Here is a 27,492-nt window from a genome sequence, read left to right on the forward strand (position 1 = left end):
CTTTTAGAATCGAGGCTATTTGGCGACAGATGGCAGGATGGGTGCGTTTCAGAGGATTTGCAAGGAAGTGGTATAGTTTAATCAAAAACCACGAAAATTTCACTCACGATTTTTTATTTGATTATTTTTCTCATGGGGTGAGACTGAGTCCACTTGATACTGCGGCTACTGTTTGGCCTATTGTACCAGCCCCGGATGACAGATGATGATGATGATGAATATGGAGCAGTCAGTGGAATGAGAATTGGCAGGGGAAACCCAGGTACTCGGAGAAAACCTGCCCAAGCGCCACTTTGTCCACCACAAATCCCACTTGACCAGACCCTGGCCGCCGCGGTGGGAAGCCTGAGCCTTCAGCCATGATAGTCAGTGTCCAAGCCAAGATTCGAACCTAGTACTTCTCAAATACATGCCTAGAATGCTACCGTCACGATAAGCCAACCCATTATTTCTTTTATTTGTGTTTTTTTCTGCTTTCCCTTCTCTGTCTCTCACTTGTTTTCTTGTCTATTGTCTCTGTTGCACCTGTACTGAGTTACATGTTTCATTCTTATTTTGAAACGTAGCCACGTTTAACTTCGCATTCAGTCGCTGTGAAGTGGCGGTAGCTGCAGAGGTTCCTACGGATGATTTATGGGCCCGAAGGCGGAGGGTGAGTCTGTTATCAGTGTCACTGCGAAGTGTGATCGGCTCTTGCCTCGTGATTTACAGCCCAGAAATGTGAAGGCCCTTTCAAAGGGCATCGAAAACGACGAAGGTGTCGTAAGGGTGGGATTCACTCGGCATTGGGATTACAGAGCTCCCTCGCCCAGCGCGGGGGGGATAAGTTCCTCGGAAGGAACGCCTTCGGTAAATCCGCGTTCGACGGAACTTAATATTTCATGGGATTACTGGGGATACGGGAAGTATAACTAGAATGATCAAGTGAAGGAGAATGAGATGGGCAGGGAATGTAGAACGTATGGGGAAGAAGAGGAATACATATAGGATTCATTCATCAGTAATCTGTCAGACGACAGGTCCACAGTCTCTTCCAAAACAGTTCCTCCACTTAATGCGAGCTCAAGCTTTCTCCTTCAATTAAAATATCTTCTTCCGTCTTCTTCCTCGTCTTTTGGTCACTTCTATCTGCCCCTTCGGTTTGTTTGTCTCCAGAGGAAATATCTCGCATACATGGTATCTCTGTTTTTGGATATATAGGATATATATATATATATGCATATAGGATATTGGTTTGAAAATCGGAATGAAAGCGACCACAAGATATAGACATATGTTGGATGATAATATTAAGATGGATCTTAGGATGGAGTGGTATGGACTGGATTGATCTGGCTCAGGATAGGTATCAGTGATGGGCTCTTGTGAACACCGTAATGAACCTTCAGGTTCCATGAAATACTGGGAAGTTTTTGAGTAGCTACACAACTGGCTGTTTCCCCAGAAGGACTCAGCTCCAAGAAGTTAGTTAGTTAGTTAGTTAGTTAGTTAGTTAGTTGGAATAAGGGAACGCTGTCGTGAAGAGTCAAAGTAAATACGCAGTAATCATAAATATTGTAACGCATTTATGGTCGTAACCACTGCTAACACCAAAATATCACGTGACTGGGGATACGTGACTAATAATAACGGGTTCTGAATTGCATGATTGGATTTACTGGCACTTCTGTTTCAGTTACTCTTAGTTACAACCAATTATAACAACTCACAATCAGGCACTGCCTAAGACTCGCTCCATTCCTCACTGGACTACGAGTGTCTCCCCTTCTGCGTGACTGACTTGGTTCTGATTTACGTGTTGGTCACTTCTGCAGCTTCCGTTTCCGCTGGTTAACACTCCACGGCTCAACACTCAGCTCAGCTACTGAATTGCCTTCCGAATTCTCTTACGGCTGAATGAATGCCGAATCACTGCGCGTTTGCGATGATTAATCAATTATGTGTTCCCCCTTTATAACTTCGGGACGGTTACTCAATTATTGTGTGCTTATCCGTTGCGTCGGATACATGTCTAGCAATGGGCCTCCAGCCAGCGTCGAGGTCAAGAAAATTTGGATCTATGCAGCCACACTCCCATACGCCTTCATGGTGCAGTGCTTAATTAGTTAAACACAGGGACAACTTTACCTTTACATTATCAGTTCGTAGATTTGGCCACTTTTTTTTTTATAAAAATCAAAATTTGTGGCAGAAGTCTGGCTCCCCTCCCCCTTTCACATTTATTCAATTACGCCATTGTGAAAATTTTGAATCTGTCACCACTCGAAGTATGGGTTTGCATGCCAAATGAGCTTGGGTTTCTAGCACGGAATTATCCTGGTTGTGTGTTCTACTGCTGAAAATCCGAGCTTGTTTGCTGTCTCGACGTCACAGAATCTTGCTGGAGCGCGTTCACTCAGTCACTCAGATCAATGGTTACTTTGTGGAGCGGAACTGAACGGCTGCACAGCGCCCTCATCACGCTGAACATAAAACACTTCATTGTGCCCACTGAACACAGAAACACTTCACAGACAAGAACGGGTAGTTTAAACCGGCTGAAATTCACCAACCGTTTAAGAAAAATATAAATTACTTTAAACTATAACGTAATATAAGGTCAAGAATAAAAAACTCCGTGGCCTGTAGTCCGCAAACGAACTATACCGGCCAAGAGACCGCCGCTTGTCGGGGAAGTTCGCTTGGTGAGGTTGGAGTCCAACTCGGTCCACTCCTCACGGCGGTCACTGACTGGCCTATTGTAGCCTGCCCCGGGTGATTTACTTACTCATGGAGCTGAGCCCTTCTGGAGGAGCCGCCAATTCTGCAGCTACTCATGGAATCCGAAGGTTCGTTACCGTATTCACAAGAGCCTTTCACTGGTCCCTATCCTGAGCCAGATCTATCCAATCCATACCATCCCATCCTATCCCTCTAAGATCCATTTTAATATTGTCCACCCACCTACGCTTTGGTCTTCCCTGTGGTCTCTTTCCTTCTGGTTTTCCCACCAATATCCTATACGCATTCCTCGTCTCTCCCATTCGTGCTACATAACCTGCCCACCTCATCCCCCTGGACTTGATAATTCTAATTATACTTGGAGAAGAGTACAAGTTTTCTCCAATCTCCTGTCACTTCATCTCTCTTCGGTCCAAATATTCTCCTCAACACCCTGTTCTCAAACACCCTCAGTCTGTGTTCCTCCCTTAATGTCAGAGACCAAGTTTCACACCCATACAGAACCACAGGCAAAATTATAGTTTTGTATATGCCCCGGGTGATTATGATGGAGAATTTGGTGGAATGAAGATTGGCAGGGGAAACCGAAGTATTCGGAGAAAACCCGTCCCAGTGCCACCTTGTCCACCACAAATCCCACTTGACCAGACCCGGGATCGAACCCGGGCCTCCGCTGTGGGAAGTCAGCGACTAACCGCTTGAGCTATGGCGCGGCCTGTCAGCGAAGTTAGTGCCAACTTTAGCGGATAGAGGATGTCGCGTCATCAGCGAAACGGATCCCCACGTCCACTAATTTCGGTTTTCTAGACCGGAGCTGCTATTTCCTTGAAATAGCTCCTCAATTATCCTCACGAGGCTGAGTGGACCCCGTTCCAGACCCACTATTTATCAGAATATCTGGTAGCGCCGTGAATCGAACCCGGACCTCTGGATCTATAGGCAGGAACTGTGAACACTAAACCTCAGAGGCGGTGAAGGTCAAGAATAGCGAAGTGATATCTCCACTCTCCCATACGTCTACATGGCATGATGATAAATTAACTAAATGCAGTGAAAACGCAGTTTCCTCAATTCGCGCTGCTCCATCCAGTAACACGTGTTCAACTCAGGCTGATAACAGTTCTCGCAAATTGCGGTTGCTTTGCGGTTGCGTTGCGGTTGCCAGTTTCCTTGGTGTGCCCTCGCCCTTACGGTCTATAATGTGTACGAGCGGATTACTTGAAGGTTGTGGAGGCTCTGAGGTTCTCACAGAGGTCGTTATGAAGAGTTCTGTCCTCTGGGAATAATGCCGTATATTCCGTTGAAAGTCAAGTTCTCGCAAATTGCGGTTGCTTTGCGGTTGCGTTGCGGTTGCCAGTTTCCTTGGTGTGCCCTCGCCCTTACGGTCTATAATGTGTACGAGCGGATTACTTGAAGGTTGTGGAGGCTCTGAGGTTCTCACAGAGGTCGTTATGAAGAGTTCTGTCCTCTGGGAATAATGCCGTATATTCCGTTGAAAGTCAACCGACGTTTCGGAGGAACATGTAACCTCTGACTCCAGGGCAGAATAATAAACCAGGCGAGAAATAACAGAAGTATCAATCATAGCTCTTAGACCCTGAAGATGGAGGCTAAACCTTCTCCGAAACGCCGGTAGACTTTCAACAGACTACATGACATTATATGCCAAAAGACAAAAATCATAAATGAAAGGGTAGTATGGAAACCGTAGATCCAGACTGAATTTATCAAATTTTACTGCAGAACTTTCAACTGGCATTGCAGCAGCAACGCGAAGTCTATATTTTGTGCCTGCAGTCATATGTAATCACTGAACTGCTGATCGTGAATGTTGGGACACCGTTACACAAATGCATGAATTCAAACTAGAAACTCTACGACGTTTTAGCTCACCTTCATTTATCACAGTTATGCAGTTTATTACTTCGCGGTTCACTCAAGAGCAAATTCAACAATATATAAGGTTTCCTTTTACCAACTGCAACTAAATTTTGAGTGTATTCATCATTTCAGTCGAAGCACTTGAAACCCTTACATGCAATTGTGTATTTCTGCAGTAGAAGAAAGAAGTTTTCCAGGCGTGAAATTGCGTATAGCTTCAGTAATAATCACCCTGTGATTCCCTTTTATCGGCGATGTATGAGGTCGAGAGTTGCCCCCCAACCCCCCAACCCCNCGTTGTACCTATGTTGGGGTCTATTATTTGGATGTGTTCCATTCACGAGGCTAGAACTCATTTACCTTTCCAGCAGTCGATTCATTAGCAACATGCAACTATTTTATATCACACACCGGTTGAAATGCATTCTTTTCGCTCTGTTTTCTTAATAGAAAAACTTTACTGGAATAATGATTGATTTGCTGAGGAACTGAGGTTCTATTCGTAATGGGGGCAAATGTTTCTCTTGTCCAGTACGTCAAGCCCGGCTTTGGGTCCACCAGCGCAATCCAGTGGGTACCAGAGACACTTTCCCTGGATGCAAAATGGCAGGGGCATGAAGCTGACCACTCGACCCCATCTAGTGCCAAGAACAAGTATGTATGGAGCTGTCCTTCTCTCCCTCATAAGCCTTCATGGCGTGATATTTAATTAAGTACACCGAAATCAATGCCTTTTTTACCATACCACAGCGTCCAGACCGGCTCTGGGGCCCACCCGGCCTATCCAATGGGTACCGGGAGCTGTTTTCCCGGGGTTAACGCGGCAGGGGCGTGAAGCTAATCATTCACCTTCATCTAGCACCGAGGTTAAGAATGGTGGAGTTATACCTCAATTCTCTCGTCATGGCGTGTTGTTTAAATGAGCACAGGGACAACTATGCCTTCTTACAATACCTCAGCGTCCAGATCGGCTCTGAGGCCTAGCTATTCACCTATAGTACATACCGCTGAACCTTTCTCTGGGAGTAAAGGGACCGAGTATTGAAGCTGACACCTCCAATCAGTGCCGAGGTTAAGAATGAGTGGAGCTACACTGCCACTCCCCTATACTGCTTTGTGGCATGTTGGTTAATTATGCACTTGAACATTTTGCCTTCTCTGCGTCTTTGATTAAGTGGCCGTGGGGATTCGTTGCGCTGACCACGCGACACTCTCTATCCGCTAAAGTTGGCACTAACTTCGCCGATAAGCGGCGGTCGCTCAGTCGGTATAGTCAGCTTGCGGACTAAAGTCACGGAGTTAGTTACTTAATGCTCATAACTACATTTATTTAAAATTAATTTTCTTCGTGCATTTCAATGAATTTCATAAGCAACGTAAACAAGACTCTTCAGTCTCTATAATAAGACGAGAGTCCGCACAGTGCGGGGAACAAACACTGACTTGGGCTCTTTTCACGTGTTATAAATTTCAGGATTTATTTTCTGTTTCTTTCGCCAAGACTTGCAGTCACATTGTCTTTAATGTTTAACTTTCGGTCTTATATGGGAGCCTAACCTATGCAGTTGAGAAACTACTGTTAGATAAACACATGGCTACGTAACAGTTATAAAGTTACAAAAATAATTCCGAGTAGATGTCTACTTTCTGTTATATGTATTTCTGGTATTAAAGGCAAAAGGTAAAGCTATATCCCTGTAACAGGCTGTGGAGGCCAATAGGTTTGTGAGACATCGTGGTTCCCACATTTTATAGACAATCCGCTCATAGATTGCGGTAAGGTTGTCTGCTTTAAGCGCCGGCCGCCTTTTACCCCAAGGAAGATTCCTGGTACTCATTTCTCTTAGAGGTTGGGTCGACCCCAGGGCCATAATGCGGTTGGAAGGATTAGATCAACTGAAAAAATCCAATGACATCATCGTGACTCTAACCCGCGACTTCGGGCTTGTAGCATAGTGCCTCAACCGACTACGCTACCCCATGCATTAAAAATAAAAAAATTATGTTAGCATGGTCACCGTGTTTTTATTTTACCTTATAAAAGTTCGTTGAAGGTCTCTTATGATTTTTAAGAAGATGAAGTTAGTGTTTCCAGGCCACAATTTCGTGCGGTCGCCATGTTTTTATTACTGACGGCAGTAAATTAAGTCATTACGGTGCCTTCAAATTGCATAACGGTAATTGAAACACTGGAAGACAGGCAATCACACTCACAGACAGCACTGATATCTCATAAGCCCAGTTATTTCCTTAATAAATGAAAGTAGGCTATAGAGAGATAGGATGGGATGGTATTGATTGGATTGATCTGGCTCAGGATAGGGGCCAGTGGAGGGCTCTTGTAAACACGGTAATGAACCTTCGGGTTCCATAAAATGCTGGGAAATTCTTGAGTTGCTGCAGAATTGGCATCTCCTCCAGAAGGGCTCAGCTCCATGAGTAAGTAAGTAAGTAAGTACGGCTAAGGCAAGGGAACGACAAAATAATTTCATACCCTGCAGAACTTTTTGACTCGATCTAGTTTCAAGTCAATTTAAGGAATAATTTATAGTTCTGGAACAAATTACACAATCAACGATTTAGTTTCTGCGTAGACAAATTTTACCCCAACAAAATTCAGTCATCGACATCTGCTTACTAACGTCGTGTGTAATATTTAGATGTTTCACAGGGTACACGTTGCACTTTAGAACATTAATTATAGGAACAGCTTGTCGTAGCATCCTATTTACATAATGATGAAAAGCTGGCGAGCGACTGACAAGAACGGCGTTGCTGATAATTAATAAGTCACAGACCTTCGTAGAATCCAGAATTTCTCTAATTACAGACTTCCCAAACGAACAGGCTTACAATTAATGAAGCCGTGTGGTGTATTTGATCATCCAGTAAGGTGTGAGCGAGGCTGCGTTAACAATCCAGTTAATTCGTGACCAGTGGCGTCCAGGTATATCAGGAAAAGCGTGTCAAAGTAATTAAAATTTATTAATTATTTAAAAAAACATATGCTCTAAAATGTCGGCCATAACTCAAGAGTTAATTGCGGGTTTGTGTGTTGCGTTTTTATGTTCTCGCCGTCTTTTGTTATGTCCGGTAGTGAAGTCTGTAAATGTAAACAAAATGGAAGCATTCGAGTTTTACAACGTCACAAAATGATAAATAAGGAGATTTCGTGATTTATTCGTTATTATACTCTGAAAATTTCTTTGAGTTTGCGACGTCATCAGATAATGACGTACATTATTACGTCATCATTATAAAATTACAATATTCCGTTTTCGATACAGGTTCAGAAATCAAATCATTTCTGAAGAATGAGTTGGAGGCACTCGGGGTAGCTCAGACGGTATAGCGACGGTTTATGTGCTGAAAGGCCCCGGTTCAAATCCCCCTAACAGAAATATTTTTTTATCTTCTCCACAGCGTCCAGACCGGTTCTGGGAGCCACACAGCCTCGTATCCAGGCGATACTCGGCACGATTTTCACAGGCGTAAAACGACATGGAAGTAGCGCCGAGGTCAATAATGGTGGAGCTATACCTCCACTCCCCCTTCTTTCTTCATGGCATGGTGTTTAATTAATTAAGCACTGGAATGAATTTACCTTTCGCTTTCGCTGAACAAACAGCAATTTACATGTAAAATAAAATCAAGTGACACACAGCTAACACACAGATATTCGAACTACAAATTGTTCTTGTAACATTTCTGTTATCTTATCTAATCTTCAATTATACGTTTCAAAAGTTGGATCTGCTTCCGTCATCAGGCGTAAAAGAGGAAGACAGATACTCAGTTGAGCCGTTGGATATGGCTAATCTGAATCACAGGACTAGCTGTGTCTAACGAGCTCAACTGAGTAGGTTCCTTCCTCTTTTACGCCTGATGACGGAAGCAGATCCAGCTTGCGAAACGATGGACGACGAACAAAGTCCAACATAATGTTTTTATAACAAAAAACAGACCATTGTCACAAATTTTAGGGCAGTGTTTCTCAACCGCCGGGTCCCAATTATATCGGGCCCTCGTCTTGCAGAAAAAAGAATTTACCGGGCCGCGGTCTCACAAAGGTTGAGAACCACTGCTTTAGAGGATCAGTCTCCGATGATATGAATATTTTACGATATACAAATCTGTAGTGTGGTAGCTTTTCAACAGTAATAGAGTTGTATCGAAAAAATAAATGAATTTCAGCGCCAGGGGGGTAAGCAAAATTGCGAAGAACGCATACAGGAGATCTGTTACCCCCATATGTATCAAATGCAGACTCCTCAACGTATGGACTGCGAGGTGTATCCTGTAGTTAACTAAGCTTTTCGGCTTAGGGACGTGGGGCGGAGGAGCTGCAAGTAACATGAGTGTGTGGTCAGCTTCAAACTCCGACCGCTTTATACCCCGGGGGAAAGAGTCACTTATACTCACTAGATATGTTGGACATTCTAGGTTAAAAGATAAAGTTATCCCTGTACTTTACAATACGCACTACGCCATGAAGACACATGGGAGAGTAAACGTTTATATCCACGTATTCTTGACGTCAGGGCTATTTGGATGTGATAGGTCAGTTTCACGCCCCGGGCGCGGTACCCATTCGATAGGAAGGTGGATTGACCCCAGAACCGGTCTGGAGAGGAGAGGAGGAAAGCCTTACCCCTCGATCTCCAACCCTTCGGCCGTCCAGTCCGTATCCAGTCGCTATACCGACTAAGCTGTCGCGGCTCCCGCCGGTCTGGATATTCTACGCAAAAATGCAAATACAAATTGGTCCCTGAGCTCAATAAGCACCACGTCATGAAGCTGTATGTTGGAGTGCAGGTGTACGTGGTCTGACAATAAAGTTCTCGAACTCGTCGCGGTGGAAGTGCATCATTGCTGAATATCACTGTGGTCGCCTTCAAAGTACACTTGGTCGTCGACTTACGACCACAAAAAAAAACAAAAAACAAATAAAAGATGATTAAAATGTAAAAGTTTTAAAAATAAATTATAAAGATGATAAAAAGATTAGAAAGGTTAAAAAATACTGATGATAAATATATGGCCGACATGCGACCAGGTCGACTTACGACCTGTCAGTCAGAGCGGAAGTCGGTCGTAAGTCGACAACCAAGTGTACTCCCTTTGGGAAGCTATGCACCGATGCCAGCGCCTAGACCACCCTTCAAAACAATTTTGGAACTAGTTTTGGAGAATGACCTTTAGAACTGCCGTCTTATTACTCATGATGTCATCAACGTCATCAATATGACTTTCTTTCAATATTTCCTTTATCTTCGGGAAAGAAAAATGTCATTGGAGGCTAGATCCGGTGAATAGGGAGGGTGTTCCAGCACAGGTATTTGTTTACTAGCTAAGAACTCCCTCACAGACGGTGCCGCGTGAGCAGGTCCTTTGGGACCATTTCTGCACACACCTTCCTCATGTCAAGATCTTCAGTTAAGATTTTCCCAACCGTTTCTCTGTCGGTGTTCGCTTGCTCTGCCATGTTTCTGACAGCCGGCCGACGATTTTCGCTCACAATTTGACGAACTTTTGCAGCGTTTTCTTCAGTTCTGCTCGTTGCTGGCCGTTCTGATCTCTCTTCGTCAGTGACACTTTCTCAGCATTATCCCCATAAACTTGCACTAACATCTCTCTGATTTCGCTTCCATTCCTGCCAAGTTTCACAAGAAATTTAATGTTCGTTCCAAAATTCTCACGACGGCACACCAAAACACACTCGGACATTAATAGACGCCACTCAGAAAGGGACTGCCGTAGATCAACAACAACACAGCTGTGAAACGTCGATATGCCAACGCCATTAAACCATTGAGGTTTATGTCCACTGCTGCTACGGCAAGCACACGGTGGTGAGTTCGCGAACTTTATTGTCAGGCCTCGTATCAGCGCGTATTCTTAAACTCCGCACTTGATGGAGATGAATTGTGAGCTTCACACTCCGGCCGTTTTACCACCAAGGAAAATATCTTCGGGATCTGTTCGATAGAGTGCTGAACGGGCTTCAGAGCTGGAAGAAATCTCCTAATCTGCCGGGGAACGCAATTACGATTCTTCTGTCAATGGGATAGTAGCTTAGTGCCTGTACCGACTGAGCTGCTCAAGTTTGTATACTTAGAGAAGGTATAAATCCTTACTCCTGTGACTGAGCTATTCCGGTTCGCAGAACGGAACCATGTTGGGAGTTGATAATGAAGGCTGCGTGCTTGTCCTGCGCATTCCTAGTCGAGAGAAGGAAACTGCGTAGAGCGGACGGCACTGTGAGCAGTATTGAGTCAGTAAGGGACAAGAATATTCCAAACAGAACAAACAATGTCTTGATATGTTTGTTTACAAGTCGTGTAGAAGGATAGATGGAGTTACATGGCCATGTTAACATACCGCTACTATCACCACGAAACTTTCTGCTAGGCCCTCTGTAAACACGGTTCCCATTATTTAGGTGGCATCGAAAAATGGGGGGAGAGGTTTGTGTATTTTCTGATTTCTGTTTCACAGCTTTCTTGTTCGGATGTTTTATGTATTATATATAGTACATGTGTGTATGTGCGTGCGTGTGAATGTGGTATCTCATTCAGAACGCTTCGTCGATAAAGTTGTCAGTAAGTTAGTGTCGGAACGGGAGCAGATTAACACTACGCAGCTGATAGTGCGCAGACAAACGCTCCTCACCCCACGCCTCCCCCTCTCTAAGTCTCCTGGAGATACATCCGCTTTCCGCTGCAGCTAAGTTCCAACTTCGCGGAGAGGAACGGAAGAAACTTGAATAAATGAAAGAGATGAAGGGGGAAGAAAGGTATACAGGAACGGAAGAAGGACGTAGACAGAAAGAGAGAGAGAAGTAAGGGAATAAAGGAAAATACAGAGACAAAAGTACAATGATGAAAGAAGGAGAAAGTCTGAAATAAAACAGAGAGGGAGAAATGAAGTATCGATAAGAAAGACAATGAAAATTAACCAAGAAAGAGAGAAGGAGGAAGGAACGGAAGATGTAAAAAAAAAGTGTGAGAAAAGCAGCAGTAAAGAAAATTAGAGGGGAAAAAAAGGCAAATGGACAGTTAAGAGAGAAATTAAGTCAGAAAATTTTTAAAACATGTAGACAAAATGGAAAAAAGAAACAATACAAGAAAGAAATAAGGGAGAAACGAAGCACGAAATAAAGGAACAATAAGAAGAGATGGAAAGAGAATCAGAAACAAAATAGAAAAAGAGACAAAACAAGCAAGGAGATATACGGTATATTTTTTTAAAGCTTGTGTTATACAGACAGCTGCTTGTGATGCCGCTTCCCGGGGTATGAACCTAAGGAACTGAGGATCGAAAGATGTTAAAATGAAACGTACGAGTTTCGAAGATAATGGTGAGCCTGTTGTAAAGGTGAAAGGTAAAGATATCCTTGTAACAGGCCTTGAAGGCCCATAGGGTTGTGCCACGTCGAGGCTCCCATATTCTCTCTAGATAGATGCCGCGTGCCCGCACTCCTTCATGGCGTAGTGATTAATTAGTGAAGTACAGGGACTTTTTTTTCCCTTGGCACTACGGCCTAAGTGGGCCTAGGCCTGCCTCCATGAACTTCTCCGTTCACTTCGGTTTTTCTAGATCTTACACATTCGGTAGGACTCCTTGGGCGGGTGATCAGCTCGTCACAAGACCTCTACCTGTACACAAACAAAAAAACGCACACACACAAACTAAACATCCATGCCCTGAGTGGGATTCGAACCCACGATCCTGGTTTCCAAGCGAGCGAAGACAGTACATGCCTTAGACCGCTCGGCTACTGTGACCGGCAATGTATAAGAATAATATATAAGAATTCAGTTCGTACCTCACAGGAAAGAGATCCGAACCCACGATCCCGGTTTCCAAGCGAGCGAAGACAGTACATGCCTTAGACCGCTCGGCTACCGTGACCGGCGTACAGGGACTTCACATTTTTATAATTTTGGAATTACATACACCGCTCTTATTGCGTAATAAACTTGCATCCTTGCTTTCTACCCATTGGTGCAGGAGGCTGTTTATCCCGGGATAAATTTGTCGGAGCGTGAATCGTTTTGTGGCTTATTTCAGACTGAGCTTCGAATGGCAGGATGTCTAATGAATAATGAATTTGTCGTGGCTGGGCTCCAGATGAAAGTGTGAGGACTGATTGATAATTATGTTATTTCTGTGTCACTCAATCACGATTCCTTGACTTGTTGATAAGATTATGTTGACATACTGCCGAACAGAGCTATACTTCAGCACAAGATAAAGAAAGTGAGATTATTCTATTTACGTTATATAAACTTATGCTTCATGTATTACATCCAAATTCTGTCTAAAACATATTTGACGAAGCTTTACTATGAGTATTAAAATTATTTACATACGTAAATAAAAAAGGCAAAGCTATCTCTCTATCAGGCCGTGGAGGCCCATAGAGTTGAGAGACGTCGAGGCTCCCACATTTTCTAGACAATCGGCTCACAGATGGCGGTAAGGTTGTCAGCCTTAAGCGCCGGCCCTTTAACCCCCAGGAAGGTTCCTGGTACTCATTTCTGTTAGAGGCTGAGTCGACACCAGGGCCACAGTGCGGCTGGAAGGATTAGGTAAATGGAAACAATCCAAAAAGCTCATCGGGAATCGAACCCGCGACCTTACGACTCATAGCATAGAACCTCAAACGACTACGCTGCCTCGTGCCCCCATTTACAGACGTAAATTTGTTATTTATTTCGTAAATGCTGGCATTTTCGGTCTAGAAAACCGAAATTAACGGCCGTGAGGATCCGTTGCGCTGACCACGCGACACCCTCTATCCGCTAAAGTTGGCACTAACTTCGCCGACAAGCGGCGGTCGCTCGGTCAGTATAGTTCGCTTGCGGACTAAAGCCACGAAGTTAAATTAAAGGATGACATTAATTTGTGAAACCTATAATATATATTAACTCGTGTTTTACATCATTTTGTGGATTTGTCTGAGAAAAAGTTTCACACCCATACAGAACCACAGACAAAATTATAGTTTTGTACATTCTAAAATTTATGGTTTTAGGCAGCAGACGAGAAGACAAAATGTTCTGGACTGAATGGCAGCAAGCATTACCTGAGTTCAATTGGTGTATCTATTGCCTTCTCGAAAGATGCATTCGACAAGGAAAAAATACGCACCCTAATTGAAAATCATATGAGTAAAAATTGAATTAAACAATTGAACACATCACCGGTGTTGCACTTCAACCGCTGTTGAACAAATACAATGAAATGTCACGCAACAACAGCACACTTCAGCGTCAGCTTACATAGTGACAACCAACAGGGTAATTACCGCGCTGCAATGTACTCTAAACTGAGCGTAAAGCGGCTTTCCGAACGCACACTGTATTTTCTTCCTTAGTCTTACAAGGAATGAACACTGTGAAATAAACTTTTCGATATGGAAGATGTTTTCAAACTTACGTGACAGTTTTCTTGCTACGTCGTTCTTCTTGTTACACAGAACACACGCAGCACAGAGGCCCTCTTGCTGTGAACTGAATGCATACCTGTCATGATTGGAGATTGATAACAGTCTGTGGGGGGGCAATCAGGGTGATAAGATTCCACTAGAGGGGAGATCATAGCACATGGGCTTTATTAGAGGCTACCAACTTGAAACACTTCTAAAGAAATGCTTCAATATGAAGAGACGGCTTCGTGATATATGATTAACCTCGACGAATCACAATTAAAGCTACTGTTTAATAAAGGATTATGTAGTGACGGTGTCAGAGCCGGGATAGCACAGTCGGTGTAGTGACTGGCTACTGGCTGGACGACTGAGGGGGTTGGAGTTCGAGTCCTGGTGTGAGGAAAGAATTTTCACTTCTCCATGTCGTCCATACCGGCTCTGGGGTCCACCCAACCTCGTAGCCAACGGGTACCGGGGGCTATATCCCCGGTGGTAAAGCGTCATGAGCGTGAAGCTGATCATTCGCCTCCAACTAATGCCGAGGTCAAGAAAATGTGGATCTATACATCCACATGCCCAGACGTCTTCACGGCATAGTGCTTAATTAGCTAAGCATAGGGATAACTTTACCTTTGTAGTGAAGCTGTCATTAGGTCAGACCACAAGTTATGGCGTCGAATGGTGGTATGTTTAGTGAACAATGAATTTGAAATGATGTAGTAAAAAAAAGATGAAGTTGTCTCTTTGCTCAACTAATTAAGCACTACGCCATGAAGGCTTATGTGGGAGTGGATGTATAGATCCACATTTTCTTGACCTCGGCACTAGCTGGAGAAGAATGGTCAGGTTCACGCCCCTGCTGCTTTAACCCCAGGGAGAGAGCCCCCGTACCCATTGGATAGGAGGAGACAATTCTTGACCATACCGGGACTCGAACTCCGACCCCTCGGTCGTTCAGCCAGTATCCAGTTGCTACCCCGGCTGCGCTATCGCAACAAAAGATGTGGACAAGGTGTAATTTGAGGTACTGTCCCGGAATTTGCTGACGAGGAGTGAGGAAAACAACAAGAGAAGCCTTTGTCAGAATAGTTGGTGCCTTGACCGAGCTACGAACCAGATACCTCTCGAATACAAGTCAGAAGCGCCAATGTGCTCGCTTGTTTGCGTCCCGTGTCTCTATGTAGGCGTGTGTGAGGAATTTCCCGAGTCTGGTCCAAGTTTCGAAGCACGGATCTTCATAGTGCGAGGGATGAGAGAGAAACTTGTATACCGTATAAGTACGAGTAACGTGCAGTGCAGTGGTTTTCTGCAATTGAGGAACAGATATGGGCTCCGTACTATCCCTGTTTCGCCCACGCAGGGGGCGGGGATATCAGCAGAACAGATATGAAAGTAATAGAATACTGCCGTCTATTGAGGCTATGATTGATGGCTATAAAGGAGTTGAATCACCAGTTATAAAACTTTATGAACAAGACCATAAATCTCTTCTGCGAATTCCGTCTAGAGACGGCAGTTGGGGAAACAGGCTTGAAAGCGCGGAGACAAGAGTGACAGGCCAAACATTATACAGGAATAACGGACTAAGTAGCAGAAAATGTGAATAAAATTACAGGGTGCACGATCAAGGAACTGGGGGTTCGTTCCCGCAAGAGGTAAGATATATTTCTCTTGTCCGTATCGTCAAAGACTGAATGTGGGTCCCACCCAGGCTCCTACACAAGGGTTCCCGAGGGTGAAGCAGCCGGAATATGTGGAACTATACCTCCGCTTCCTCAGAGTGTATTGCTCAGTTAAGCAGAGAGACAGCTTTATTTTTTGATATGTTTATAATAATAATAATAATAATAATAATAATGAACCGGGCATAGGGTGTCGGTATAGCAACCGGCTACGGGCTTGGACGATCTAAGGGTCGGGGTTCGAGTCCCGGTAGGTGCAAGATTTCTCTCTTCTCCAAAGCGTCAAAACCAGCTCTGGGACCAACCCAGCCTCTTATCCAAAGGGGTACAGGGGACTCTTTCCTCGTGGGTAACGCGGCCGGAGCGTGAAGCTGATTACTTACCTCCATCTAGTGCCAAGGTCAAGAACGGCAGAGAAAATCCTCAAATCCCGCATTTATCTTCATGGCATTGTGCTTAATAAGTTAATTAATTAATTAAGCAAGGGAAAATTTTACCTTTTTACTTCATATTACTGTCGGTCTCCGTGAGTATACAGCAAAGTAAAAGTAAAGTAAAAGTAAAGCTATCCCTCTACCAGGCCGTGGAGGCCCATAGGGTTGTGAGACGTTGAGGGTCCCACATTATCCAGACAATCGGCTCACAGATGGCGTTGCAGCTGTCAGCCTTACGCCCCGGCCGCCCTTTAGCCCCAAGAATATTCCTGGTACTCATTTCTGTTAGAGGTTGAGTCGGCCCCAGGGCTGTAGTGCGGCTGGAAGGATTAGGAGAATTGAAAAAAAAAAATGCAGTGACCTCATCGGGACTTGAACCCGCGACCTTCCGGCTTGTAGCGTAGTGCCTCAACCAACTACGCTACCGAGTGCCTCATGCAACAGAGTTACAGTAATTTTTTAAATCAATTCAGTTATCTTAGCTTCATTTAATTACAATAACAAAGACTGGCGCATTGTCGTTCTGTCGTATTATGGAAGATGATTCATAACGTCTATCAGTTTTAATTTTTATATATTCTCGTGCCATCTGTTGAATTAAACGTTAACTACTTCAACAACCATATCCTCTCACAGCATGTACTGTACAGCAGTAACACGGGTTTTTGTCGGCCGTTATGTATTGTTTGCAACGGAAATATGATAACAAGTAAACCTATTTCAGGGGCCTCCCTCCTGCGTGCAAAAGGAAAAGGTAAAGGACAAAAAAGGTACTTCTCTCCCTGTAACAGACCATAGAGGCCCACAGGTGTGTGAGACGTCGAGGCTTCCACATTTTCTAGACAATCGGCTCACAGATGGCGTTGAGGTTCTCAGCCTTACGCGCCGGCCGCCCTTTACCCCCAGGAAGATTCCTGGTACTCATTTCTGTTAGAAGCTGAGTCGACCCCAGGGCCATAGTGCGGCTGGTAGGATTAGGTAAATCAAATAAATCCAATGGCCTAATCAGGAATCGAACCCGCCATCTTCTGGCTCGTAACATAGTGCCTCAACCAACTATTCTACCGCGTGTCCCATAAGTCTACTTCCATTTCTTCGAAATAAGAAAGTATACTAAAAGTAGATAGCACCACCGTCGCGCTCCCATGCTTCCTACTGAGAGGTTGCAATTTCAGAACTCGATGACTCGGAGACCTAGCGCGCTGAGTTTTTTCTTAGTTTTCCTCAGTCCCAGGCAGTAAGTTGAAAAATCAAATGATATCATCGGGAATCGATCGCGCTACCTTCCGGCTTGTGCCTACTATGTTCCCACAAAAGAAGTTAAGGGGTGTGTTTATTGTTGCTGTTTACAGGTCAAATGCTGAGAACATACCCGTATTTCTTATAGTTTTCAGTTTATAGGTTAGGCTTGTGTATGTTCCCGACTATACATGAACATTAATTTAATATGAAAGAGCTGAACGCTCCTGAATGGTTGGTCTTGGGGTTGTCATTGCGGTGTCTATAAAGAGATGTGACGCCGTGTTGTCTTGTGGAAGTTTATCGACTTTTCGGAGGAACGTACTGCCTCCATCTTCAGAGTCGAAGAGTAAGCAAGCAGTTAGAAGAGCTAGGAAACCAAAACTTATTTCTTGCTTCTTGCTGGTTGCTTCTTCGACCTTGATGATGGAGGTCGGAAGTTTCTCCGAAACAGCGGTAAACTTCTATCGGACTACATGACGTCGCGTTCAATGATTCTATGGTCTTTGTCACTGAATAGTAAACGTAGTTGATGTTTCGGAAGGCGGCTGTATTTCCGTCTTCATGTTGAAGGAAGGGGTAGTTATGCTGAGGGCCCATTGTATAAGCCTATCCCTTATCACTGCATTTAGTTCAACCTTTATGTAGTTCAAAGGAGAAGAAACCAACTCCATTTTCATTCTTTGTTTATTTAACAAAATTTTGAATAGCAAAGCTTACATGACGTCAGATTATGACGTAACGATATCTAAAGATGTAGCTGGAATTGTTGTCGCCTATCTGTAATTTTTAGACAATTCCATCTATGTGTAGATCATTGAAGTGGTTTCTTCCTTTCAGTTTTCTTGATCACAATATTTTTTCTTTTAAATTCGTTTACTGGAGGGTGGGGGATGAAGTCCAGCTGGGTCCACTCGGCACGTCGGCCACTGATTGGCCTATTATACCTGCCCCGGGTGATTATGATGATGAATGAAGATTGGCAGATCGGAGAAAACCTGCCCCAGCGCCACTTTGTCCACCACAAATCCCACTTGACCAGACCCGGGTTCGAACCCGGGCCGCCGCGGTGGGAACCCAGCGACTAACCGCTTGAGCTATGGCGCGGCCAGTTCGGAGCGTTAGTGTTACCGCCACGCCAACCTGCTCCGTCTTAGTCAAGTTCCATCTCTGTAAAAGGTAAAGTTGTACCTGTGCTTAATTAACTAAGCACTACTCCATGAAGGCGTATGGGGGATTGGATGTATAGATCCACATTCTCTTGACCTAGGCACAGTTTGGAGGTGAGTGGTGAGCTTCACGTCCCGCCCGCTTTACCCCCGGGGAAAGAGCTCCCGATACCCATTGAATATGAAGTTGGGTGGACCCCAGAGTCGGTCTGGACGACATGGAGAAGTGAAAATTCTTGCCTCCACCGGGACTCGAACTCCGACACCTCGGTCGTCCAGCCCGTAGCCAGTCGCTATACCGACTGAGCTATCCTGGCTCCTTCCAATTCCTTGTATGTTGAATGGATTTAATAGATGAGGTATGCAAAGTCGTATAAGAGGCGTTTGTGAGGTTTCTGTAGTAAAACAGCGTCTTTCCCACTGAACAGTTACCGGCAGTCTCTTTGCTCGGTTGTCATAGCAACCGTTTGTTGTCTGCTTCACCTTCATACGTCAGGACAAGCTTGGCTAAGTAGGCTCTAGCAAGTCCTACCAGAATCTACTAAAGTCGCAGTTGACTTTGCTAAGAAACTTCAGCCACCCTCTTACCGGGAACTTTCCTAATCCCACGTGATTGATACTTCAACCATCATTAAGATCTTCCGCATACATTGATTTATTTAGACGCAGATCCCTTTAATATATTAATGTCCTCCAGCGTAGGAACTCGGAAACTTCACTTAAATCTCCTGGCGAACTTAATAGAGATCACCCCCGTCTAGACTTGCAAACAGGGAAGGGTTGGGCACACCGCTATTCGTTAAGTCGACCTCGACATGTGGGCAAGTGTATTTCTGCTACTCTACTCCAGACAGACGGCGTATGGATTGGCGAATGGAATTATTGACCACTTATGTATACCACTCGGAAATACAAGTAACTACAGCGTCATCGCTGATCTTCACACTTTATAAATAACCGAAGCACCCGCTAAGTCTTTGTCCAGGTTGCTATGTCTTCAACATTTGTTCCCTGGCAACGGTCTCTAACACTGAAAATTCTTCAGCTTCCTGCTCTCACGAAATTACTCTCCGGCGAATATCCCACAACTGCACTGTAGAGCCAGAGTCGGAGTCAGTCACAGTCAGAGTTACTTTACGACTGGCGGTTTACCACCAATCAGTTCGTCTAGGAGCGAAGCCCCTTGAGACTCACACCCAGCATTTTTTTTAACTGAACCCTTGCGGTCACAGTCCTTATGTAGCATCCTCTCTGACGAGAAGATAGTTGTGTCGTTTATAATTATTGCTGGCACTCGCCAGCATAGTCATTTTAGGGTCCGAGTCCCATGTGACTCATAATTAAATTTTACTGTGTCAGATTCAACACTCCTCCAACCTGAAGGGCCAGGTCCCCGTATTTGTATCCCCCAGGAACAGGGTCTCCTGGTTATACCCCCAGGCACTGGGTTCGCTTCTCGACTCTCTGGGCTACGGTGGAGAACCCGCCTTCACTGTAGCGCCAATTGTCTTCAAGATTATTCCTCGGCACTGACCACACAGAAAACACAGCCCCTTTATTGTTGTAGATGTGTGCTTACCGCGCCATTACATAGCAACGGTCGCGAACCGAACCACACACGAAACATCGTTATCGTATTGTCGTGTATATGTATTTTGCGGGCGTTACCTAGAAAAGGTCGCTATTTACCGAGCCACTGCTTAGCAACGGATCTATACACCACAATACGAGTATGTACCTTGCCAGAATGTAAGCATACCCCTCAGTCAGCATCAGAGAAATAAAAATTTTGAGTTCGAGGGGAGATCTGTATTGACCCAGTTTTTGTTGAAAATACTACTTGGAAGTGTCACGTTGTGTAACTACTGACATTTCGGAAGAACCTGCTCCGTCTTTCTTCACGGTAGACGTCTACAATGAAGATGGAGTCAGCAGTTTTTTTTTCGAAATATTTATGTTGAATTTACGCATTGGTAATTGGTCGAAACGTTGGTAAATACGTTTTCAGCTACAGGTTGCACATCCTAGGGGACAGTAATCATAAAATTACGTCACGAGGGTCTAGAGTCTGCAGCGAAAGTGACTACTGTTGCGAACACAGAAGGTTCGTTGCCATGGTGACAGAATACTGTCATTGAATCAAGACTCGATCCAATTACACGCATTTAATATTATCTCTCCAACCCAGTTCCAATGTCTTCAATGGTCTCTTTCTTTGAGGTGTTTGCAGTAAAGTGCTGTATCCGTCGGGATTACTAGGTTCTTGGACTTTATCCATTTTCCGGTACTCTGAAAGACACAAAAGACGACAATGTTTCGGACATTGGATCTGCTTCCGTCCTCAGGTGAGGGAGTGGGAGACATATGTTTTGTTGGGTCCTTCAGAAAGAGCTAAACTCGATTGATGGTCAATGGAGTGTTCGAGGTTAGCTCTTTCTAAGGGATCCAACAGAGCAGGTGTCTCACACTTCACGTGAGGACGGAAATAGATCCAGTTTCCGAAACGTCGTGTTCTCTAGTTTTTAGATTGACAAAGTCCAAAAACCTAGGAATGCAGAATGTTATACTCTATCACCAGAACCATTTATAATCTAAAATTCTGTCTGCATTTCTCATGTCCCTCGTGTGTGCAACATGTCCTGCCCATCTCAACTTCTGTAATTTGATCCTCGTTTCTTTCTTCCAGGTGCAGAAGGATTGGCTGTGATACTTCCCGAGTTCTGTAAGTCCACTGAAATATCTAAATATTTTGAAACAAATTTTGTTATTTTATGACTCATAAATAGGCCCATTTTGATAGAGCTTACAATCCGCATGAATTTACATCAGCGTAATGTGTGCGCGCCAGTGTATGTGTGTTGTCCGTACCGGCGTGGTTTTCGAACACGTCGAACCCACTTTACAAGATACACTCGAATTCCCTACAGTTCAGCTAATTACAGTATCATTCCCTTAATTTTGATCGCATGAAAAATATAATTTCCCCAATTTTGCATGGCACATGAAGCCTTCACTTGTCACCAGCGCATAGGCCTAACTTGCTTATCGTAATGCCAGCGGCTTAAATACGAACCCTGGTTACCGTGAAGAGAGCGGCTTAAATGTATTGTGGCATGTTTGTTCTAAGTAAGAATTCTGGAACCAGATACACAGCCGTTGCTAGCGGACGGCTCTGAAACAACGCCCAAGTCAACGTGGAAAAATAACTACCCCCCTTGGAGAAATATCCTTACAGCACCAATGAGTGTAGTATCTCTACCGTTTAAGATTTGAGGTTTTCACGTGATGATTATGAAGAAAGCCGTCTTCTGGGTTGTGATACCGTATATATATATATATATATATTGTATAAATAGACGTTTCGGAGGAACATATCACCTCCATCTTCAGGGCAGAAAAAATCCGTGAGCAGGTGGCTGCAGTCTGCAGATTCCTCTTATGTTTCAGTTCTGAATGACTTCATGAGTGATATGATGAAGTGTTTACTCGCAGTCGATCTGCAACTAAACAGCCATCTCGCGAAATGATTAATTGCTTCAGGGTATTTATTTAGTTAATCAAGACGTTCCGTTTGAGTGTTCTCTCAGACTCATCCACTGTCACCATATCCTCCCACAGTATTACACTGATGTCTATGATATTATAAATTTACTAAGGACGCATAGATTGTCGTTATAATTCGGATTTGGAAGTCCTTGTTTCGAAACAAGGGCAGGAAACGGAGGTAGACGCCGTGTATTTAGATCAACAACAACACCCCATACCGAGAAAACCATCACCATGCCTTAAGATGCCATAAATATCGACCCCAACAGCGCTATAAGTAGGAAGGAATTCACAAGCATACACTGCAATGGTTTCTTTCATGTGTTGGTTATCTCTTGGGGTTTTCCTACCAATCCAGAGCGCCTAATTATGTCTGAATTGAATCTTCTACGTTGTTTTGAACTGGAGAGTCTATGTAATTCCAAACTCGAGTGTACCTAGTTTCGGACTGGAGTCTTTATGTAATTCTGAACTGAAATGTATACCTAGTATACCTAGGGCGGATCTTGTTCTGAACTGAGTTGTGTACCCAATTCTGAGCTGAAATGTCTGCCTAGTTTTGAACTGAAGCCTTTGCATAATTCTAAACTGAAGTGTGTATCTTATTCTGAACTGAATTGTGTACCTAATTCTGAACTGAATTGTGTATCTAGTTCTGAACTGAATTGTGTACCTAGTTCTGAACTGACTTGTGTACCTAGTTCTGAACTGAAGCGTGTGTCTTGTTCTGATCTATAGCGTCTGCCTAGTTCTCTTTTTTTTTTCTCATAATTTCTTGGGGTGGGGTGAGACTGAGTCCACTTGGTACGTCGGCCACTCACTGATCTCTTGTACCAGCCCCGGATTATGAGTGTGGAGCAGTTGGTGGAATGAGAATTGGTAGGGGAAACCGAAATATTCGGAGAAAACCTGCTCCGGTACCACTTTTACACCATAAAACCCACATGACCTGACCTTGGATCGAACTCGGGCTTCCGCCTCGGTGGGAAACAGGCGACTAACCGACTGAGCTACGACAGGGCCTGCCTTGTTCTAAGGAGTCATTTCCACTGCTGTTCGAAAACCTGACAAAAATTCGGCTATGGAATGCAGTCCATATTCAGTAGATAGGCATAAGATAAACTTCGGGATTCCCCTAACTTTGTCTAGAAAGGATCCGGGGCTTAAGCAGCATCCTGTCCGGCGTCTTCTGAGAGGTGTTTCGTGGGGAAACTGGCAAACGCACGTTCTTATCATAATCGGGGTCTGAACCAGTGACCGTCCAGTACTGTGACCATAAAATCGGGTACGTTAAGTAACTTAAAAATGAAAATATCTCTGTCCTTTGAGATATAACGCAGTGTAATCCGTTGAAAGTCAACTGACGTTTCGGAGGAATATGTCGCCTCCATCTTCAGTGTCGAAGAATAAGCCAAGCAAGAAAGCAGCGTAAAGCAGTTAGCAAGCAGAGCAAATCCTACACAAAAGTAAAATATTGAAATTTCTGTGTTCGGAAAACACACAATCTTTCTCGGTTTCCCCAGTGTATCCCTTGCCTTTGTAGACTCCACATTTGGAAATGAGATGTGTCACGGACACTTTGTTGATGAAACTCAGGCCTTAGCTAACCTTTGAAACCGCATCTCCAGGCACCTAGGAGTGTGAGAGTACTTTCTGCAATCCTCTGATTGTCTCCAGACGGAGCAAAGGCTCTCAATTGTTACGATACAAAGGCTGCCTCTCTGTCCGTTAAGCCCTGTCCTTCGATCAGTCTGGCTTTGTGAGAGCGCCTTACCATGTTCCTGCTTTTGCTAAGCTGTTTATAAGAATCAGAAGACGGAAAACATTAACTACTTTTTGTGGAATAGCAGAAAAGTATTTTGAATCAGTCACAGCCTCGACAGCTCAGTCGGTATAGCGACTGGATACAGGCTGGACGGCCCAGGGGTCGAAGTTCGAGTCCTGGTAAGGGTAAAATTTCTGTCCTGTCCACAGCGTCCAAACCGTTTCTTGGTCCCATCCAGCCTCATATCCAATGGGTAACGGGGGTCCTTTCCTCGGGAGTAAACCGACCGGGATGTGAACCTAACCACTTACCTGCATCTAGTGCCGAGGTAAAAAATACGTGGATCTCTACATCCACTCCCCCATAAGTCTTCATGGCCTAAATTGTTCCCTGTGAAACTACGTACCGACCGACTATAGGGTTTATCCGCCCAATATGTACGGGTCACCGCTTCCTCTTGCGTTATCTCTCTCTTAAAAATAAATTTGTCCTTGTGCTTAATTAATTAAAAATTAAGCACTATACCATTAATGGGTATGGGGTAGAGGTATACTTCCACTATTATCGGTACTAGATAGAGGTTAGTGGTCAGCTTCACGCCCCGACCGCTTTACTCTAGGGTAGAACCCACGGTACTTATTGGATAGGACGTCGGGTGGGTCGCGACGCTGTGGAGAAAAGGAAAATCTCTTACCTCTGCCGGGAGTCAAACCCAGGCCAACCAGCGTTTAGTCTATCCCTACGCCGACTGAGCTATTCCGGGCTGAAAATTGTAAAAACATACGCCAGCCTGTGCCGGATGAGAACCGAATTGTGTCTGTAATGGCGACGGACGTGCATTTGTGTTTCCATGACGAAATAAAAACAATTACAGTAATATAAAGACCGTTGAATTTATAACGGGTAATTGATACTGTTGCCAACACCATGCTTGGCCGTATGGTATTTATTTCACTGTAATAAATGTATTATTCACTATAGATCTTACTGGTTGAGATAGTATGCTACAAGCCGGAAGGTCGCGGCTTCAGTTCCCTATGAGGTCATTGTTTTTTTTTTCAATTGACCTAATCCTTTAAGCCGCACCAAACGTACCACAGTAAGCCAGCAGGAATATCTAAATTAATTATAATGCTCAGTAAGGGCTTTGCTTCACATCTGTAATTACATTTCAATATAATTTTAGGGAAAGAACAGTCCCTACTTTCATCTGAATTTAAACAGAAAATTAAACGGGTATCTTTAATATGTACCCCGGATAGTGTTGATTGGCTGGCTTTTGTGTTAAATCGGAAATGTTTCGGAAGCTAGTTCTGCATCCATCTTCAGTCAAGTGACTGTATAATTGAGGCTAGCTCTTTCCAGAGGAATCATCAGGATAGTACCCCCTTAACACAGAAGCAGGACCCTTTTCCAAAATGATACGTTTTTGATCAAGAATATGATCTAATAAAACTGTGTGGGAGTTGGAATTCTCCGCCTTCTTGGATCCGGATAGTCTGGTAGTACCTTCTACCTTGAAGATGTAGGCAGTGTTTTTTTTCCTAAATACCAATTTACATGACCTCACAGTCCATAAAACAATAATCTTCAAAACTAATATATAGTGTACCTTTTAGGAGCCGGGATAGCTCAGTCGATATAGCGACTGGCTACAGGCTGGGCGACAGAGGGATCGGAGTTCGAGTCCCGGTGGGGTCAAGAATGTTCTCTTCTCCACGTCGTCCAGACCGGCTCTGGGTTTCACCCAACCTCCTGTTCAATGTGCGCCGGGCTCTTTCCTCGGAGATAAAAGCGGCAGGGCCGTGAAGCTAACCACTCACCTCCAGCTAGTGCTGAGGTTAAGAAAATATAGATATATATCAAACTCTCCCATACGCCTTCATGACATAATGCTTAATTAATTAAGCACAAGGGCAACTCTACCCTTTTATGGTGTATGATTTGTCGAAAACACTAAAAAATAAACAAAGTCTGGTAGTTTGAATAGTCATGTGTATCTCCGCGGCAAATATTAACAGTTTATAGCCCCCAGAAGGGAAATGATAGGCGTAGAATATAAGTAAGTGTGTCTGTACCCAAAACTCAGCTTAAATCTGTCAATAACCTAGTCCCTGTATTCATCACACACAACTAAAACAGCAAGCGAAGCCATTCCTTCACATTTCTTGTTGTACACAAACGCGATCCTATTAATTCTCATACTAAGGGAAGTCGTACTGCCATCAGATTCCTCAACACACTCACTCAGTAAGCACTGTATAGTTACCATGCCAACGAAAATGTATTGTTGTGTGACTTACCGATTGTTGATTGTTGACGACTGCACCACTAGAGCCACTACAGCGTAATGGCGTCCCACAGCTCACCACGACGCCCCCTCACGTCACTCCCAATCGATACTTGGGGCACATGCGCTCCGATATTGTGTGAATTGAGAGAGTGACCCCAGAATTCAGGCTCTCAGGGAGGAATTAGGTGCCCCTTGCGGACCATTCAGCAACACGCTGTGCTTACCAGAAGCTCTCCTGTTCTTACAAGCAAACTAAAGTTGACCATGAAGATATGAGTGGAGGTATAGCTCCACAATTTTATAACTTCGATACTAGATTGAGGTGAATGTTCAGTTCCACGACCCTGCTGCTTTACCCTAGGGAAAACGGCCCTGATATGGATTGTGTAGGGGGCTAAGTGTGCCCCAGATCACATATGGACTCTGTGGAGAAAATAGAAATGTGTTCCCCTTGCCCTGCAATCAGAACCCCGATTCCTCGGTCGTCTAGTCAATAGCCTAGGCACTGCAATGTTGTTACACACATTTATAAGTATCCCACAGAGTTTCAATCGAACATACGGATTTTTAGGCGCGCCAGTAACCCTGTGAAACGTCTGCTCATATCGATCCGTCTGCACGGAGGAAACAAAGTTAGAACGGCTGAAAAGATTTTTATGAATTACTCGTATAATACCTGAACCGGGATAGCTCAGTCGGTATAGCGATTCGCTACGGGCTGAACAACCAAGGGGTCGGAGTTCGAGTCATGATGTGGGCAAGAATTTTCACTTCTCCATGTCGCCCAGACCAGCTCTGGGGCCCACTCAACCTCCTATCCACTGGGTACTGGGGGATCTTTCCCCGGGGGTAAAGCAGCCAGGGAGTGGAGCTGACCGCTCACCTCCAGCTAGTGCCGAGATCAAGAAAATGTGGATATATACATCCACCCCCCACCCCCCATACACTTTCATGGCGTAGTGCTTAATTAGTTAAGCACAGGGACAACTGTACCTTTAAACGTATGATAAGGGAGTTTCATTCAAATTTGTTGTCACATTTAAATTTTGTTTAAAGTAATATATTTTTTACCAAGACCTACTCGCGTAGGTAAGAGGTAAGGCTTAGGGTAGGGGTAGGTGAGGCGCGTAAAGCTAACAACCTCACCACCATCTGTGAGCCGATTTTCTAGAAATTGTAGGATCCTCGACGTCTCATAGCCCTATGGGTCTTCATGGCTTGTTACAGGGATAGCTTTACCTTACTACTACTACTACTACTACTACTACTACTACTACTACTACTACTACTACTACTACTACTACTACTACTACTACTACTACTACT

At 44.2% G+C, this 27,492-nt stretch overlaps 1 protein-coding gene across 2 annotated transcripts in view; it reads right to left on the reverse strand.

Annotated features, from left to right (window-relative positions):
- Positions 1-26,215, reverse strand: part of LOC111862450 (frizzled-2) — a 99,990-nt gene extending 73,775 nt beyond the window's left edge. The window contains exons 1-2 of one of the 2 annotated variants that reach the window (XM_033750662.1): positions 26,177-26,215; positions 14,047-14,120 (exon numbers count right to left, since the gene is read on the reverse strand). The gene's annotated coding sequence lies outside the window, so the exon portion shown is untranslated. The remainder of the gene's footprint in view (positions 1-14,046; positions 14,121-26,176) is intronic. The other variant, XM_033750663.1, reaches the window with a different exon arrangement.
- Between the last annotated feature and the right edge of the window lie 1,277 nt (positions 26,216-27,492).

This window comes from Cryptotermes secundus, unplaced genomic scaffold (assembly GCF_002891405.2).
Source record: "Cryptotermes secundus unplaced genomic scaffold, Csec_1.0 scaffold816, whole genome shotgun sequence".
NCBI classification, from domain to species: Eukaryota; Metazoa; Arthropoda; class Insecta; order Blattodea; family Kalotermitidae; genus Cryptotermes; species Cryptotermes secundus.